The sequence below is a fragment of the Centrocercus urophasianus genome, unplaced genomic scaffold, assembly GCF_019232065.1.
Source record: "Centrocercus urophasianus isolate 14NV4802_14NV808 unplaced genomic scaffold, USGS_Curo_1.0 seq_73, whole genome shotgun sequence".
NCBI lineage: Eukaryota > Metazoa > Chordata > Aves > Galliformes > Phasianidae > Centrocercus > Centrocercus urophasianus.
Genome location: NW_024885344.1, coordinates 12,117,341 through 12,135,785, shown reverse-complemented (window position 1 = coordinate 12,135,785; position 18,445 = coordinate 12,117,341). Strand labels below are relative to the sequence as shown.

General features: G+C 45.4%; 1 protein-coding gene across 1 annotated transcript in view; it reads left to right on the top strand.

Moving 5' to 3' along the window:
• The first annotated feature begins 2,699 nt into the window (after nt 1-2,699).
• The window catches only part of MICAL3 (microtubule associated monooxygenase, calponin and LIM domain containing 3), a 154,633-nt gene continuing 138,887 nt past the window's right edge, over nt 2,700-18,445 (top strand). Inside the window, exon 1 of the mRNA XM_042838116.1 lies at nt 2,700-2,715. The gene's annotated coding sequence lies outside the window, so the exon portion shown is untranslated. The remainder of the gene's footprint in view (nt 2,716-18,445) is intronic.

Sequence of the window (18,445 nt, the reverse complement as noted above, 5' to 3'; positions counted from 1 at the left end):
GGTTTCAGAGGCAGGAATATTCACTGATGCAGGTGCGACTGCCATCTGGTACTTGCACGGGTATGAACATATGCACTACTCAGGTGAGGACAGATCTCTTTGCCAGATTTTCCACACGTAAGCTGACTCAGCAGGCTCTCTACTGATTGCAACTGGTAGCTCTAATTTCAATGCTCATGGAAACTCCATCAGTAATTAGAGTGGGTTGAGCCAAGTTTGTATCAGCTGAAGGCTTTCCTCCATCTGTTCTCAGACAGGGATATAGATAGTGATTTGGGAATTGTGCACTTCAGGTTGATATTTGTTGCACCACACAGTAGTAAGAATTTCCACAGCCATGCCGTGAGCTCATTTTGTGCATCTTTTATGAATGGTATCCATTTTGTTTTGGATGTTATTGTACCTGACTGCTTTTCATGTCAAAATCAAGCCCCACACAGTTAATTGATTCTGAAGATCAAAACTTCTGTTAAGGTAGAGTTGGAAAATTGTGGCTTTCATATGAGATTGGAACTATATGGATCTGGATATAACAGATGTTTGAATTACCTCTGCTGGAAAGGCCTGTTGAAAGGAACAGTGGACTACTTTTGTATTAACGATGTTGTTACGACATAATCCTGAGTTTGTTCTTGATTCCTAATTCCTGGATTATTCACAGTGCTTCTGTACTGGTTTGCATTCCTTCTCTGTTCAGGTGTACATCAGCTGACTCCCCTGGCATACTCAACATAGTGTGGGCAAAGATAGCACATCTATGTGGTTATGCTTACACACAGTGGTGCAGACAGAGATAAAGTATTTATAGATAAATGTTATACAAATATATGTATGCATACAGACATATTGGGTATATATAAATGCTGGATGGAAAGTGCTCTTCCTGACTATTATTCCAGATGTAGGGAACTCTTAGTAAGCAGTAGCTTCTGAGACCATTTAGAAGTATGCATGTACATACAAACCTATGTACTTGTATTTTACACATTTGTATGCTCTGCTCAGTACCCTCCTGAAGAATAGGATTTTGTTATTAAACATGAGTTATGAGGAGTGACTGAGAGAGCTGGGGCTGCTCAGCCTAGATGAGAGGAGGCTTAGGGTAGACCTCATTGCTCTCTAAAACTTCCAGAGAGGAATTTGTATTCAGTAGGGTGTTGCCCTCAGGTGACAGGTAATAAGGCTTAAGTTGCTCCAGTGAGGTTTGTATTGGATATAAGGAAGGATTTCTTAACAGAGAGGCAGTGAGGCGTTGGAGCATGCTGCCCAGGGAAGCGGTGAAGCCTCCATCCCTGGAGATGTGCGGATGTGACACTGAGGGACACGATTAGCCATGGGACTCCAGGCTGATGGCTGGATTTGCTCTTGGAGATGATTTCCAACCTAGGCGGATCTGTCATACAAGAACCAGCTGACAGCGGCTGACAATGCTTCACGTTACGCTGTTATTCTGCGATATTCATCACGGATTCATCCACTTGACGTAATTCTCTCGGTCTCACAGAGCACGCACGCGAGCAGCGATTTCTGAGAGCACGACGCGACCCAAACAGGAGGAGTTGCCATGACCACAGCTCCAAGCTTCTCCCAAGCCAACCCTAAACAAAAATATATTTAGCTCTTCCTCGCGATGACTTTATAAGCGCCTCTCCAGCCACTGCAAGCTCCGATCCACACCTTCCTCCCGCCGGTTTCTACGCGCCTCCCAACCCTCGCGGCGGTTAACGGGGGCAGCCGAGGTGCGCCTCTCACGCGGGGAGCGAACACCGCAGTTGGGTGCGACGGCGGCGGGCAGGGAAAGCCGGGGAGGGGCGGCGGCCGCCCCGGTAGGTATATCCGTCTGCGGGCAGGCACGCGCAGCCCAACGGTTGTTGACGCGCGTTCCCGCCGCGCCGCCCGGGGCACTTTAAGCGGTCGCGTCTCGGGCCGCCCCCTTCCTTTCTCATCTCCGCTCCTCCGACCCCGTTTGGCGCGCCCTGGCCTCGCCCCGCCGCGCGGCCAATCGGCGCCGGGCCTGTCCGATTCGAGAGCGTGGAGCGTACCACCGCCGCCGAGCGCGGGGGTGCGAGGGGCGCCGCGTCCCTTTGCGGCGGCGCGCCGCGCCCGGCTGCGTGGTCTTTTTTTCCTTATCCTTCCACTTGTCTCTTTCAGGGCTCCGCGTGCCCGGCGGCAGGAGCCGCTGCCCTCCCGCTGATGAGAGCGGGGCGGGGGGCGGAGGCGTTTCTCCGGCACGCGCTCCTCCCTCGCGGCGCTCTTCGCTCCGCGCGCGGGTTGCCAAGGTGTGCGCGCGCGCGCCGCCGCCCCTCCGTCCGCGGCGGGCAGGGCCAGCCGGGCCGCGCCGAGCCCCGCCGGCAGCGCCACGGGCGGCATGAGGCGAAGGCAAGTGCGGGAGGGCGGCGAGCCCCGAGGCGGGGAGGGGGGCGACGCTCGGCGGGACGGAGCCGGACGCGGTGCCGCAGAGCTCTGGGCGCCGCTCGGCTCGTCGCCCCGCGCCTGCCGCAGTATCGCGGCGCGCTCCCGGCGTTCCGTCGCGGCGCCTTGCGCGGCGCCCCCGCGACCGGGCGGGATCGCGCGTTCGGGTTCGGTCCGCGCGGGCTGCCGGCCCCGCTTCTGGCTGAGGCGCGCTCGGTGCCGGGCGTGCCCGCGTTTCTGCCGCCTTTCCGCGTTCCGCCGTCTTGTTCCGATGGGGACGCGGGTCTTTTGGATGCGCTTAAGGTGCGGGAGCGGCGAACAAAGCGGCGCGGAGCTCCTTCCGTCGGAGCGGCAGCCCGCGGTCCCGCCGCACGGCTCCGCGCTGCTGGAGGCCGCGCAGGTGGGGTCGGTGCGGGCCGGCCGGCGCTGGCCGCGGGACGGGGCGGGCGGAGAGACGCTGCTGGGAGCTCCGCGTGGCTCCGCTGCGCTGCTTTCTGTGCCGGCGGATCTTCTGACCCCGGCCGGAAGGCTCGGAGGCTCGGCGCTGTCGTTGGTTCTGCGGTTCGCGTGGGACGGCCCGCACTGCCGTAGAGGGTTTAGGGGTAGCTGAGTGAAAAGGCTGGCGGTGGGCTATCCGGGCACGGAACTGACAGCGCGTTGGAGCCCGTCCTAGTTACAGACTGAAAGCGACAAGTTAAAAATCCATACTGGAGATTTCGAGTGTACACTCGAAACTCGTACCTAAGCATCTATCTGAACAGTCTTCTTTGTTCTGTGGTCCTACTAATACCGTCGTTCTTCGTTTCTTGCTGAGAGTGTGCTTATTCTATGTATTTTTCAGTGTCCCATTTCAAGGGCTTTGTGTTTGTGTTGGTTATCCTGCGGGGATGTGTTTGGTAAGAATAACTGGCCATGTGGGAATTAACTTCTTTAATCACAGGAGTGTTTCCACTGCTCTGAGATCCCATGGACGCTCACTTGCATGAAACTAAACTCAGGATTGTAGGATCGAAGGTGACAGTGTTGCTTTAAGTCATCCAGAAGATCTGCTACGTGCTGATCTGCAGCTGAGAATGACAAATTCAGACTCTGGTTATAAAACAGCTACATTTATATGTAGCTTGGAGCTTGCTGCAGTACATATGGATGACAATAGAAGTATATAAGTGCTCACTAGGTGTGCACTTATTCGTATCTTAGTCTGCAATCAAAAGGTTGTACCTTGTAGCTAATTGATGGACTCGGACATCTGGCAGTCCTTAAAGCAATGGATAGGGAAACTCCTCTTATGCTACAGGAGGACCATTTAGGTTTTCCTTTCAACAGTCACTTAAAAGTATTTATGGCGAAAACATAACTAATGGTTGCATGGGTTATGAATGACTCGAATCAGAATGTTTGTCTTCAGGAAGTCCTGAGTATAAATCCTGTCCTTGACTAATTCTGTGTGTTAAGAAAGGACTGGTAAGTGGTATGTGACAGTGTATTCCTGGTGTAAACCTGAACACTGGTGGCTGAGGTCACAATGACATTTTATTTTAGGCTTGCTTACCTCTGTGGTTTTACATATCCTGCTTTTAACCTTCCTCTGTTCGCATTTAGGAGCATTTTGCAAATGTGCCTCTTGAGAAAGCTTAGCTGATTTGCAGATGCTGCTCTCCTTCCATGAAGACTACGGTGCTGTTACTTGTTTGAGGGCTTAGTTACCAGTGTGTGCATGGTAGCGCAGGGCTGGTGCTGTTCTGCTTTTAGAGAAAGTTGGGGCAAAGCTGGTCCTCAGCTGAATGTGCTCCTCTCTGCTTGCAGGATTTCAGAATGACTTCTCAGTCACTTGCTTAATCCACTCATGGATTAACTCTCCTTTTTTATTCCCCCGCCCGCCCTGCTTTGCACACACAGTGGCTGTATTGCCAGCGTAATCTTAGAGTGGAATTCACAGCTCAAGGTAAAGGGAGAGGGAGAACTGTCCATGATGATGTTGTCTGTCTTTGTTCCAAATGGCATCACTTCTTGACTGTCGCAGAAAACTGGTGAGAGCAGCAGTGGAGCCCGTGGATGGACCTTTGTTGTTGTTACAGTTTTAATTCGGTGCTGTTACCCTAGAGAAGGCTTAGGTGTTTTGATCCCATCGCCATTTGGCTGTGATAGCAGTCTGGTCAAAGCTTGCTTCAGCCATGCTGCATCTAGCACAGTGTTCTAGGAATCCATTCTCTGCTGCTTGATATACATCTGAACAGCGTGGGATGGAAACATCCTTCAGCTTACGGTTACAGTTTTCCATCCAAGTAGCTCTCTTTCAGGGCTGTGATCTGTGATATGTAAGGTCCAAGCACGGAGTCACTTACACCAGTAAAACACACGTGCTGTTAGGGCTTGTCTTACCTCTGTAGTATGTTATTATTATGTGGCTTTAACTGAAATGCCAGCTGTGGAAATGCTGCTTGCAATTACAGAGGTGGCAATAAAGCAGTAATGATACCGATCTAGCATTCATTCTGCAATTTGGAAAAGACGTGATGAAGTGCAAGAGGCAGGCACTTTTTCTTTGTTAGGAGGGGAGACCAACACAACAGACAGCAAGAGGTGAGCCAATGTAGGCACATCAGATCACCACCCTTTCCTTCCTTTTTCTCCTCCTCCCTCCCGAGCTGAATGACATCTTCTGTTATAATTGCGCAAGGGAGGGGGAGAAAGGGAAAACACATTTGGGGGAATGCAAACATGCACTCTTGGTACTGTGTGTGAGAGATCAGCATGTAGCCAGGGCTTGTGAAGGGTGTGAAAACATCTGGGTTTCAACCAAGCTTTTGGGATGGAGACACTGAATTACTTGTCTGTTCCAGCTTTTTCTTATGAATTTTGAGGTAGTTAGGGTAGGTAGTTAGTAAGGCTCTAACAGTATTTGGCTTCTTGATGCAAACACTAAACTGACATGGATCATAGCTCTTAACCATTTTGTCCATGTTGCCTCTTGAAGAGGCACAGTGATGCTCTTGAGCATCTTATGATAGAAACTCAGTGCCCTTTTGTAAGAGGCAATTGAAGGAGTGGAAGGTTGCTCACCTCTGTGGACAGCTTCTCTTTTGCTCCCTGCTCCTTTTCAGTTTGATCAAACGGCAGGTTTTTGGCTTGGCAGCAAGAGGAAGGTGATGCATCTCTTCATTTTCTGAGGCATTTGTATTATCTCCATTCAAACACAGTCGGTGTGACTAGGAAAGGAAGTGCAAGGTCTTGCTGCTCTTAGACAGCAGTAAATTAACAACAGAACCGTTTCAATTTCAGGAAAGAGGTACCAGTTTCATCCCACTGTTCTCAAGGAGAACTCGTAATTTTTCTGCTGAAGATGTGCAGTAGCAGCATAGCTTCTTACTGAAGGTAGAATCCCTGTTGCTCCGACAGGAATCAGCTGTTTGGAAGTTGTTGTTTTTGCAATAGACACATGACACAACTGCATTTCATTTTTTAGAAAGGGTTCTGAAGAAAGCTATGGAAATCATGAGGAAAACCTTTTTACCACATTCCTTTCTCTCAGCCTGTCATTTCTGCCTTCTCCCTAGATCTTTATCTGGATTATATGTTAACTTTTTTCTTTCTTTCTCCATGGCATCTCTGAGATATGATCTTTTGTGTCTAGCCATATGGTTAAAACTAGTCTAGGCTGTCCTTGCTTTGTGTCTGGTTTTCTTTTTGACACTCAACTGTTCAAAACAGTGACCATTTTTACTGAAAGAAGTGCTTTTTTTTGCTTGTCATTAAGGCTTTAAACAAAATCATTTCTATGTGGGTCCTGAAGCTACATGCATAAACTGTTTTTCTTCTTGGTCAGTTTGAGCTGTCATTGAGAGTGGCATGCTATGGAGAATCTGACAGTCCCAGCTGTCAGAGCTGCTAACCTTCAGGCTGGCACTAAAGGCTCCTTGTTTTCCTAGAATCATGGAATGGCCTGGGTTGAAAAGGACCTCAGGGATCATCTAGTTTCAACCCCCCTGCCTTGAGCAGGGTTGCCAGCCGCTAGACCAGGCTGCCCAGAGCCACATCCAAGCTGGCCTTCCAAGGACGGGATTTTGTCTCTACCTTGTTGATCCTGAAAGAGGAGTGGCAGATATAGATGCTGTTATCTCATCACGAGGGTCTCACAAACACCAACGGAGCTGCCTCAGCCTCTGCTTTGAGTACTGCAGGGAAGTCCTTAGTGCCATCCTCTACCACTGGCTGAACTGCAACAGCTAGACAGTGGTTGAGTGAGCTTATTGTTATGAATGCATGAGCCTTTTTGCTGTACGCCCTTCTTTCTTTGGAATTACTTGTCTGGCTATCATCCTGTCCCTTGAGCTGGAGCCTGTGTGCAGGAGATGTACTTTCTTCTGCTCCTTGTAGCATACTATACAGTAGACTTCTGATTTAGGCTGGGAGTCTCAAGCTTCTTACTGTACATTACAAAACAAAGCTTCAGTCCTGCAGTTTTCCATTTTCTGTGCTGCTTATTTCCAACATTAGGAATGTTTATCTGATGGTTTGGGTCTTGTGCTGTGTTTGTCTGCATCGGTATTAGAGCGTATGCTTAATTAAAATCTGGGAAATAACCTGCTTACAGCATCAATTTCCTCTTTGGCCAGAAGGAAATTGTTCTGTATTACTGCTTTCTGCCCTGCTGTTTGGAAGTAATTCCTCTGAATCTGCAGTGCTTTGAAGTAAGGCAAGGCTTGCAGGGAAGGCTTGCTTGTGGTTGAAGGAAGAGGGCATTTCAGTGCATGGAAGGCTTCTGTTAAGGAAAAGCATCTTCCTTTAAAGCTTTACTTTAGTTATGTCCTTTATTGTCATGGCTGTGTTATTCTTTGGATTGAGCTTTTTGTGTGTGTCTCAGGAAGTTTTAGGGTATAATCCCGCTACTCATCAAGTAACTTTTGAATTGAAGTGACTTAATGGATAGCATAACTTTAAGTGGTCTCCCTTTAACTTACTGAGATCTCTTTAAGTCTGTGAGGAGACTTCTTGCTGGAAGGTTTGTTTTTCCTTAAAAGAAATCGTGTTTGTGGAAGCCTTATCTTTGTGGGATCATATCTTGTTATCTCTGCCATGCCAGTAAAAGTCTTGTGGCTGTGCAAGTCCTATCTAACAGTGGCATCTCTTTGTGGTTCTGGTAGAACTGTGTTGGTTCTATTGGGATGGTTGGGAATTCCTTCTTGCCCTTCTGTTAGTCTCTCTAAAACGTGATGTGTAGTTACACAGCTGTTGAAGTGGGCTTCTATTTGGACAGGTCCTGTGAAAAGGACAGCAGAATCTCTGCTCCATTTCTGTAAGATACTGAAGCTCGCTAAGATTTGTGCTGTTTAACACTTGGATTTTTTGGGGGGGTTCATTCAAGAAATGAAACTTGAGGCAGCTGAAACCAAATTTGGCTCAAACCAGTTAAACCCAGCAACAGTTGGTACCCACCCATGTAACAGGCTACTTACTCTGGGACTCCTGCTGGGACACTTGCAACACCACAGTCTTGTGACTGGAGGATGGCAGGCTTTCTCATTTCTGGTGTGTGGTGATCTGCACAGAAAGATGCAGTATTTGCACTGAAATCTTGTTTAAAATATTGAAATGACAGAATGCTTCACTAATCTTTCTTCATAGAGCAAAGTTATTTCTTTAGCAAGCCTGTATGCACTATGTATGGTACTCCAGCTGCTATAAACAGAGTTCTGCTTTGTTTTGGAGGGAAAACTACTTAGATTGCCAGGAAGGGCAAACAGTTTATGGGCAAGTGGCATGCTTTTGGTGATTCACTTAGCCAAGGTAAATCACTAATTAAGCAAGGCTCCCACTGAGAACTCTGTAGAGCTGTGCCTCTTCCTGCTTTGATTGTAAAGAAAGATTAGTTCAGAGTTAGCCTTTGTGTATGGTTTCCTTGGTGAGCCTGGGGAGGTCAGTGCTGCATGCCTGGTGTTTCAGATTTCTTCTGGGTCTTACAAGTGTCACTGGTCTTGTTATGGACTTTCCTGGGAGAGTTAGGACTGCTTGCAAGTGCAGAAAGTATATGGGAAGACTGGTGATGCCTGGTCTGCATCCAGTACTTCAAAACATAGAAGTTTGTGTGAAAATGGAGCCGCTATCTAGAAGATAACAGCAGGAGATTGCTGCTAATAATTCTCCGCAATGAATTATTATCTCCACACTCTGGAGAAGGCAGATGGGCTACAACTGGGACCATTGTTCTGTCCTAATACTAGTTGTGTTGCTTTTGCATTACATATAATGCCTGCTGCGTTACACTTACACTTGGAGACTTAGCTAGGACTCTGCTGTGCCAAACACTGTATTAAAGCATGGAAAACAAGCCCCTGCTCATACATATATATATATATGTATTTGCTTAAATAAGGTAGATGAGAGTAGAAGAATGCAAATACAATTTTCTGTTGATGTTTCGATTGGCAAATACTGGTAAGTTTTGAATTTGGTGCACTGAATAGGATTTTATTTGACAGTGAATTTATTTCAAGATGTGAGCCAACTACAGATCATTCTGTGGGATGCTCTTGAAGTGGCAAAAAGTCAGCTGTGGGTTTTTGGAGAACTGTGCATGTGTGAGAGGTATGTATTTATGTAGGAACCTTTGTGCTGGAATAACCAATCTGCATTCAGGCCATAGGTCTCTGGCACATCCTCTGTCTTCTGGCTTCCGTCAGCTTGGTCAGCCTTCATGACATCAAATGGATTTCCTGCTGAACTGTCTCTCAGACACAGTTCTTTGCACTCATACCATGTTGTCCATGTTCCTTGAGCTAGTGTCCTAGCCAGACAGTAAGTGTTGGGGCTTCCTAAAATCAGAACTATTACACATGATATACTGATCTGCAGTCTACTGATACTGTCACAATATGATTGTGGTCATGAGTGTATGCCCTGTGTGGTTCCTGAGGGGAAGAGACTCCTGGTCTACATTACCCTCTGGCACAGAAAGGAGATCCTTCTTGTTGTGTGTGCTGCACATGGAAGCAGGTAGCCCCTCTCTCATTTCTTGCTTGTTTATGTTTTGACTGTTCTTTACCCTCCCATCTCTTTTTGCCCCCTTTCTAGCCAGTGCCTTGTGAAGAGGCAGAATCTTCTGGCCTGGTAGGGCTGAATTTTAGATTCTTTACGAAGTAAAGATTTGGTTGCCACCTCCTACACGTTTTCCTTCCTTTAACCTACTGCCCTCTTTTTCTGGTTTCTGGTCTCCCACTACAGTTTCCCACCTCGTGGGTTTCTTAGTGTTCTACTCTTCTTTGGTGCAGAGAGGAGAAACTACTGAATTTTGTTGGCAATTGCTATTAAGCCTGTTTGTAGCAGGGTGAGCCAGGAGGAACAAATGTAAGAGCAGGGTATGTCTCATGGACTGAATTAGCTGTGCAGCTTGCTGGATTTTGTTTTTGTTTTTTGTTTTTTTTTGCCGGGGGGGAGGGGAAGGGTATCAATTAATGTTAATTTAGAAATGGAATAATCTCAGCTGTGATCTAAAACAGCTAAATTGCTTGGATTGTGTCACTTGAGATGTTTGCTTCCCTTTAGAAGAAGTCTTCTGCTAATGTGCCCTTTTGCAGGCGTTTGTCTAGATGTGTCATCAGTCTGGAGAGGCTTGTTTTAATGCTATCTGCACTCTCAGGAGTTTATTTTTAAGTAGTTACTGAAGCAACAGTCTTGTAAAATGCTGCAGTACTAAGATAGAAAGAATTCAAGTGTTTAGTAATCTCCAAAAAGGTAGGTTGAAAAAATGTCTTTCTTTGTTCCTTTCTCTAATGCTAGCTGATAGTATTGGTGAAACTACGTTCTGGGAGAAGGCTTATTTACTTCAAGAATAGATGGCTTCATGACTTTGTTCCTCAAAACTCTTCTACTCTAGTTTAAAAGGTGGATATTCCTAAACTGAACTTATGTCAAAACCAAGTGCTTGAGTTCAGGAAGTGCTGTGCACTGTCCTTCATTCTCTGCTATGAAAACATGACTTTCTTCTCTAACTTCTGCCTTGATGTGGGCTGTGTCTCAAGATAGTTGCTGTGGCTGTTGTGAAACAGTGGTGCTTCACGAGCCTAATGATATTACTTTCTGCAGGAGGAGCATCTTGTAAGCTTTCCTTCTTTGTGCCAAAAAGATGGGTTCTTTGCTGTTTCCACTACACCAGAAAATTTCAAAGAAAACATTTCTCAAAGAGGTCAAATAGCCTTATCGTGTTGTATTCCTGTACCTGTACGTTTTATTGATCTACAGTTGTCAATTCAGTTGTGCCATTGCAACAGTTACATTTCATTAAGGTGTTGATTTCATTTGGAATCATGTTATGTCTAGATGACTTCACAAAGCTAGATGGTCTTTAAGGTTCCTTCCGTCCCAAGAGATTCCGTGATTCATTTAATTGGTGAATCAGATGATTAAAGAAATGCAGTCCCAAACACCAGTACAGACTGAGTGATGAATGGACACAGAGCAGCTCTGCAGGAAGGACTTGGGGGTTCTGGTGGAAAAGCTCAACAAGAGCAAGCAGTGTGCATTTGTGAGCCTGGAAGGTCAACAGCATCCTGGGTTGCATGAAAAGATGGGTGACCAGCAGGGCAGGGTGAAGGAGGTGGTTGTCCCCTTCTGCTCTGCCCTTGTGAGGCCTCATCTGGAGTTCAGGCCTGCAGCCCCCAGCGCAAGAAAGACATGGAGTTGTTGGAGCAGCTCCAGAGGAGATCCATGGATATGATCCGAGGGCTGGAGCATCTCTCCCATGAAAAAAGGTTGAGGGAATTGGGTTTGTTCAGCCTGAAGAAAAGAAGGGTCCAGGGAGACCTCATTGCAGTCCGTACCTGAGAGGGTTTACAAGAATGATGGGAGGGACTTTTTTCAAGGGCGTGCAATGATAGGACAAGAGATAATGGCTTTGAACTAAAATAAGGGAAATTTAGATTAGATATTGGGAGGAAATTGTTACTCTGAGGATGGTGAGGCCCTGGCGCAGGCTGCCCAGGGAAGCTGTTGGTGCTCGTTTCTGGCGGCATTCAAAGTCAGGCTAGATGGGGCCCTGTTAGGAACAGTTAGGATACAGGAGAATATCTCAGGCAGTAAGGCTTTTTGATGGAAGACAACAACGGTGGTAAATTCTTTACTGAGCATTATGCATTCGTGCAGACTTGGATAACTTAGAAATGCGCTTTGTGCACATTTGTGCAAATTGTGCGTGATGCTTTCTCGCAGTCAGTATCTGCTGGCAAATTCAGCTTAGTACTTTGGTTCTAGGCTCTCAACAAAGCAAGGAATTTCAGAACCATGATATTTAAAAAAAAAAAAAAAAAAAAAAAAAGAGAAAGGAGTAGTTAAGACAAGGAGAAGGACTGACTGAGCCTGGTAGGTTTAAGACCTGTAGGAGAGACTTGACCTGGCAGGGAAATGCCAGCTCCATGCTAACCAGTCTCTTGGTTGTTCCTTTCCTTGTTGGTGTCACAATAGTGGTGGATCTTGAAGGGAAGACTCTGAAATGAGCTGGAAATTGAAGTGTTGTCAGATGGACAAGTCTGCTGGAGTTGAGGATGAACTGCCTTAAAATGCTGTGTTAATTATTGCAATTCAGGAAGCAAGAGTGGGCAGCTGTCTTAGCTTAAGCTGATTGGACTTTTTTTAAAACTAGAATTGTGTTTCACTTGCTACAGTGGTAATAGCAAGTTTTCTGGTTTAATTTGTATGACTTAACTGGGTCCTTTGACATGTGACAAGAGAATGGAACAGCCTTCAGGCTGTTTACAAAGTCAGTCGTATCGTTTGGCTGTATTTGGAATAATTTCTTCACAGCAGTATGGACTTTAGGTTTTTCAGTGCTGTGAATAAAATGCTAGGCAATATAGTGCAATCATCACCTGTAATGTTAATGGTTACACTGCATCATCTTGCTGGGACTTGCTGCTTGCTTCTTTGTGCAGGCAGTATCATTGAGTATCCCTGGTGCTGGGGAACCTGAGAGCAGGTGATCCTGTTGGCAAATGCAGTAACGACTTAAAATATGTAATATTTAAAATGTATTTCCTATCAGTTATGTCACTTCTCTGCCCCTGTTTCCCCAAGTAGAATGCACTTTCCACTTGGAGTAGCTCCCGTCATGCAAAATACAAGTTGCTTCTGATAAATGGGAGTTCACAGTGAGTTATGCGTAGCGAAGGTGTGCAGGCTTAGTGGAATTTGTTATGGCAGTAAAATCTGTAGGTGGCAAGGTCATGGCCATGGGATTAACCTGCATTCAGCAGTCCTTTCCATGGAAAGGTGTGCTCGGTGAACATTTGACTTTTATAAGCTGGCAATATTCAGCTCTCCTTTCTGTGAAGGTCTTAAAAATGGTGGTAATATGCACCCTAGCCAATCCCTTCAGCTCTGGGTTCAAGAGGGCTTTTCTTTGGGAGTAGAATGGGGAGGCAGGGGTGCAAGCTGACCAAGCCTTCAATAAACATGTTTTAATTTGTGACAATTTATTAGAGCACTGAAACTGAGCAGTGGTCTGTTGCCTGAGTGTATTCTCACCTGTGAGATGTGGTTGTGGCAGCTTTAAGTGGTGATGGGACATTGGTGATGGACATGAGCTTACTGCATGAGCAGAGCCCTGGTAGTAAGGAGTTAAAATTTGGAGAGGAATGAACTGAGGTCAGCAGCACAATCAGTCTGTTCAGTAAATAATTTTCTTTGTATACTTACTCCATTCTTTCACTCATTATTTGCTCCACTTATTCTTTTCCCTTCCTACACACACACACATGCGTGCAGTCACACAGTTTCTCTGGCTTTATTATTCTCTCGCCCTAGTTATTGCCTTTCAGTGGCCGCTTGTCACTGTGACCCTCCCTTTGCCCAAGGTGCTGTAGATGATAGGTTTCCTGTGCAGGAACCACCCTCGAGCTGGGATGGACACCTCTGCTCAGCTTTGGACATTCCGGACTGCTTTCTGGCTGCTCTTGTGAGTCTGCTTGCACTGAGCACTGCAGTAGTTACACAGAATGCAGCGCACAGGAGGGAGAGAGCTGTGCAGCCAAACACAGAGGAATTAGGAGCTCTTTCCCATCTCTTCTTCCCCTGTGGTGGCAGGCTGTGAGCTCTTGGGTGAGTGAGCATCTGATATGTGGCATGCTTTGTTCCAAAATTCAGGGGGATGTCTGTTAAATCACCATGCTGTTACTGAGAATTTGGGTGAATATGGGACGAAGCTTTGGTTAACGGCAGAGTCTGCAAAATACAGCAGGCTTCCGTGCTGGTGCCTGGATGCAATGCTTTGAAAAGAGAAAGCTTCAGAGAGTCTCGTATCTGAGGATCCACAGAAACCGACAGGAGGGAGAGTAGGATTTTGGGGGGTGAGTGACCTTGAGTGTCCGTTCCAGTGAAACAATGTAGGTGTGACTTGTGTTTAGGAAAATATTTTCTGGGAGGCCCTTTGTTTGGGTGGGGGCAGCTTAAATGTTCTGTATCTCTGTAGAGATCCATTTTGATTTTTCAGTGAAAGTGTAATAGCTACATCTTGCCAGCACTTTGTGCGGTGTTATAAATGTTGCTGTCCTCAGGCTTTGGAAAGATGTCCCAAATCTCTTGTGGGTATTGAATTGGCTTAAGGCCTCACGAGCAAAAAGAAATAAATGTATAGCAGGCATACTGGAGCAATTGCATGGCAACTATCAAGATGGCAGCCTGTGAATAATCAGGCATAAGTTTTGGGCAGGAGAGGGTCTTTGAGTCTGCGCAGCTTAGTGACCTACAGCCTAATAGTTCTTGCCTGCTGTTGGAGCCTCTGTGCTGCCTTCCTTTAGGGCATTGTTTCTTCCTTCAATCTTCTGAGATTTTTATGCTTTCCATTGTGTTTTCTTAAATAAAAAGGCAACTCTAGAAGCAAACAAACAAAATTCCTCTCTTGCTTGACTTGTGCTTTTCACTTAAAAATGGTTTTTCTTTCCAGCGTTATTAAAACCAGGATTTTTCTCAGCTAGACTGCAGCTGCAGAGCCAGTGGGGGAAAATGAGTATAGTGCTTCATTTGAGTATTCTTTTTTTTTTTTTTTTTTTTTTGCCTCTCTTGAATTAAATGTTGATAACAGCAAAGCTACAAATCTGACCATACTAAAGGGAGACAGGAGTTGGTTGTTTTCTTAACAGGCTTTATATACAGCTTTCCTATAGCTACATTGTTTACTGAAGCGGGTTACTTTTTGGTAAATGGATGGGCCTTGAGACCTCAGGTCCTTCACATCTGAAACAATGGAAGCAATCATCAAAGCTAAATGTCAAGGGGGAACAATTAGAAGGGTGTGTTTTCTAGAAGTGTCTTGGGCCGTGCTCCTGCCTCCAGCTGCTTGGTTTTTATCCTGGGGTGCTGCGTCTTTTTCTCATCTTGTTGTCACCCACAGCTGTCTGTGCACACGTGAGAAGTCTAATCAGAAAACTGATCTGAGTTGAAAAGTAGCCTTGCTGGAAGGAAAGATAGCGAACCTGGTCTGGTATACAGTGCAGTCCCACAGTGGCTGTAATGGCACTAATGGTCAGGTGGGGTGGCTTGCTGATGGGGTTGCTGTCTCTGACACCAAAGTTCCCTGTTAGCTGGTGTCTGCTTTCCCTCATAGATCTGTAAGCTTCTCAGTTGTGCTTGCGAGCTTGGCCACTTCTGCTTGCATCAGCTGGTCTTGTAAAGAAAAATCCCCTTCTCTATGGAGGAACCCCATAAAAATACTTGTAATGACAAAATGTGTACTAGTTGTTCATTCTTAATTATTACCAAATATGTTGAGAAACCTTCTGATAACTGAAGAAATGACTACATTTTCCTGTTAATTAGTGACTCAAAGCAGCATGGTAAAAATGATTAGAATACTGTAATTGGGTTTGGGATTGTTTTAGTTTTTTTTAAGAACTAATTTTTTAGATTAATGTTCAAGTACCGTTTAGGTTTTACTGAGATTCTTCTAGCCAAGTAGTTCCCCTCTGATTCTTTCAAAGGGCTTTGCACTGATCCAGGAGGGCTCTCTGTCCATCAGTGTGCCCTTAGGATGATGCTTTCAAATAAAATTAAGTAGGAGTCACTGTGTGTCAGGATCTGTTTAGGAAGTGGTAGGGTGAAATTAACTTGACCAAGAAAGCCAAATGGTATCCTGAGGTGCAATAAAAAGAGTGTGGCCAGCAGGTTGAGGGAGGTGATTCTCCCCCTCTGCTCTGCCCTGGTGAGGTCACACTTAGACTACTGTGTCCAGTTCTGGGCTCCCCAGTTAAAAAGAAAAAGACAGAGACCTCCTAGAAGGAGTCCAGTGGAGGGCCAGAAAGATGATAAAGGGCCTGGAGCATCTCCTGCGTGAGGAGAGGATGAACAACCTGTGTCTGTTCAGCCTGGGGAAAAGAAGACTGAGTTGGGATCTGATAAGTATTTATAAATGTCTGAAGGGAGATAGGAGGCAAATGGATGAAACCAGGCTCTTCTTGGTGGTGCTTAGCAATGAGACAAGGAGCAGTGATCTAAAACTTGAACATAGGAAGCTCCATACTAATATGTGGAAGAACTTCTTTACAGTAAGGGTGATGTAGCACTGGAACAGGTTGCCAAGTGAGGTTGTGAAGTCTCCTTTGATACTCAAGACTTACCTGGATGCCTACCTATTGTAGGGAACCTGCTTTGGCAGGGGGGTTGGATTCACTGATCTCCCTTCTAACCCCTGCAATTCTGTGGAAAACAACTTTCTATAAAGTCTCACCACACTTGGAGAATGAAACGAGGTGATCTGTCTCACTGCCTGAAGAAACTGAGTCCTAACCTTGACAGGTCCAAGTGTTACTCACATACACAAAAAGCCTCGAAGGGAAGTTTGAAAGGAAATAAAATTGGAAAGGAAGGATCCATCCGTCTTTCCTGTTTCACACAACTGCGCATGAAGCAGGGTGCAATGTGCAGGAGATATTCACAGTTGCTTTTCTGTCGTTCTCCTGTACTTTGCTCTCTAGTTTAGATAGGCATTTGCAGCACTGCAGGATTTCTGTCTGTGACCTGTTCTTATCTGGGAAAGCAGTGTTACCTTTTAAACCGGTGAGAATACCGGTGCTCTAACACTGCTCTGAAGTCCTTTCATCTTGATTGTTCCAGCCATCTTATAAAAGGGATAAAAGCCCGTGTCCTTTTGGCTTTTGAAGGGAAATGCATGAAACGCAGGGTTGTATTGTAGATGACCTTTGTGAGCTTAGACATGGTTAGGATAAGAATCCACATCACCTCCTGGGATCAGTACATTGGGAAGGAGACTTTCAGTGTCTGAATATACAAGTTTGAGGGCATGAAATAGCAACTTATGCAAATACTAATGAATCCTTACATCTGTTTTCACATATGCATAAGGGTATGAATTTGCAAGATAGTGTGGGTGTGAATAGATGCAGGCCTGGGAAAACTGTGATAGCTTGTAACTGTGCCACTTGGCACGTAGTGTGTATACAAACACTTACTTACAAAATAGTATTCAAAGTAAAGTAATTTCTACCTTCTCTTCCCTCTGAAAAGAGTCATGAACCCTAGGTTGTTTTTTTTTTTAAAGTGTAATTTCTACTTGTGACAATCTTAAAGTCTTTCCCACTTCCTTATTTTGGTGACTTTCTGAATGGGAACCTGTGCTGTGTGACACTGTCCACATACCCGAGTACAGATGGAGAAGTGAATGGCATTGGAGTCAACCCAGCAACTGTCTTCAGTGTGCTCTGTGGTTTAGGATTGGAGTAACGGGTGAAGTTGGCAATTTCACTGGACTGCATGTTAGTAAAGCTACTTGTAGGGATGTATGCATTAACATTTTATTTATTCATTTTGAGTTTTGTGATTCATAGTAGTTTCAAAAAATACTTCCGAAATCAATAGCGTGTTTTGTTTGCTGCTATATCTACAGTGTTATTGAAGCCTCTCCTTGACACCTTTAGTGTTACTGAAATTTCCATTGTACTTTATGATCTCTCTGTGCTACTTTTATTCCTTTTACTTTTTTTTTTTTTCTTGTAGCAAGAGCATGAGTGTTTGATTCTGTAGCTTTCCTGTTGGCACAACTATCAATCTGATGTAAATGTTGAAAGACTGCTGCTTCACGGGGGAATACCGGCACTGTGTGGATAATTTGAGAATTGGGAATACAGCCTTCTGCACTCTATGGGCCAGCCCTGAGTTATTAATTAGTTAGACCATTCTGTAATTTTGTATCATTTGATGCTCTTTCAGGAAACCAAGGAACGAGTATTTCTGTTTTTATTAACTTTGTCACTGTAATACAAAGTATGCAATTGAGAGACAAAGATGGACTTGATTGTGATTCTTCCATCTGGTGTGCTCTTCCTGTAAACCTCACAACTAAGGCTTTGTATGGGAACTGCAGAGTCATGGCCTGAACCTCTGATTGATCACCTGAGGCGAGCCATGTGTCAGCCAGAGGAGCACAGGTGGAGGCAATTCACTGTGCTGCTGGAAGGGATGGAGCCTGGCTGCACCCCTCCTAGGCCTATTGAAGAGCTGGCTACCAGGGGGGAAGGATCTCTTCTGGAGATCTGCTCTGCTGGTGTTTTGTAGTGAGCTCAGCCGAAGGGTAAGCTCTTCCACTTATTCTCTTTTTGCTGTCGTTGTCTACTTTGCCTAACTCTCTTGATTATATGGTGATTATAACATCTTGATATCTATTGATTATACAATTATATTGTGATTATAACATCTTGATATCTATTGATTATACAGGCTTTTATTAAAAAAAAAAAAAAAAAAAAAAAAAGCTACCTATATGCATGTTTAGTCCATGAACTTTCTATAAATTGTCTAGTCTCCTCAGCTGACACAGGGAGCCATACTGAAATATGAAGTATAGTTGTCCTTGTACAATACTGCTTCTGGCAGCACTCACACATTCTGGTTTCATAAGGTGTCAGATAACAGATGGAAGGGGGAATAAAACAGCACCAAACAAACCTGGAGGCAGGGAAAATCAGTGCACGAGCCATTCTCATACAGTAGAAACTAGTGAATTAATAAGCAGTCAGATGCTGAATTGGTCTGA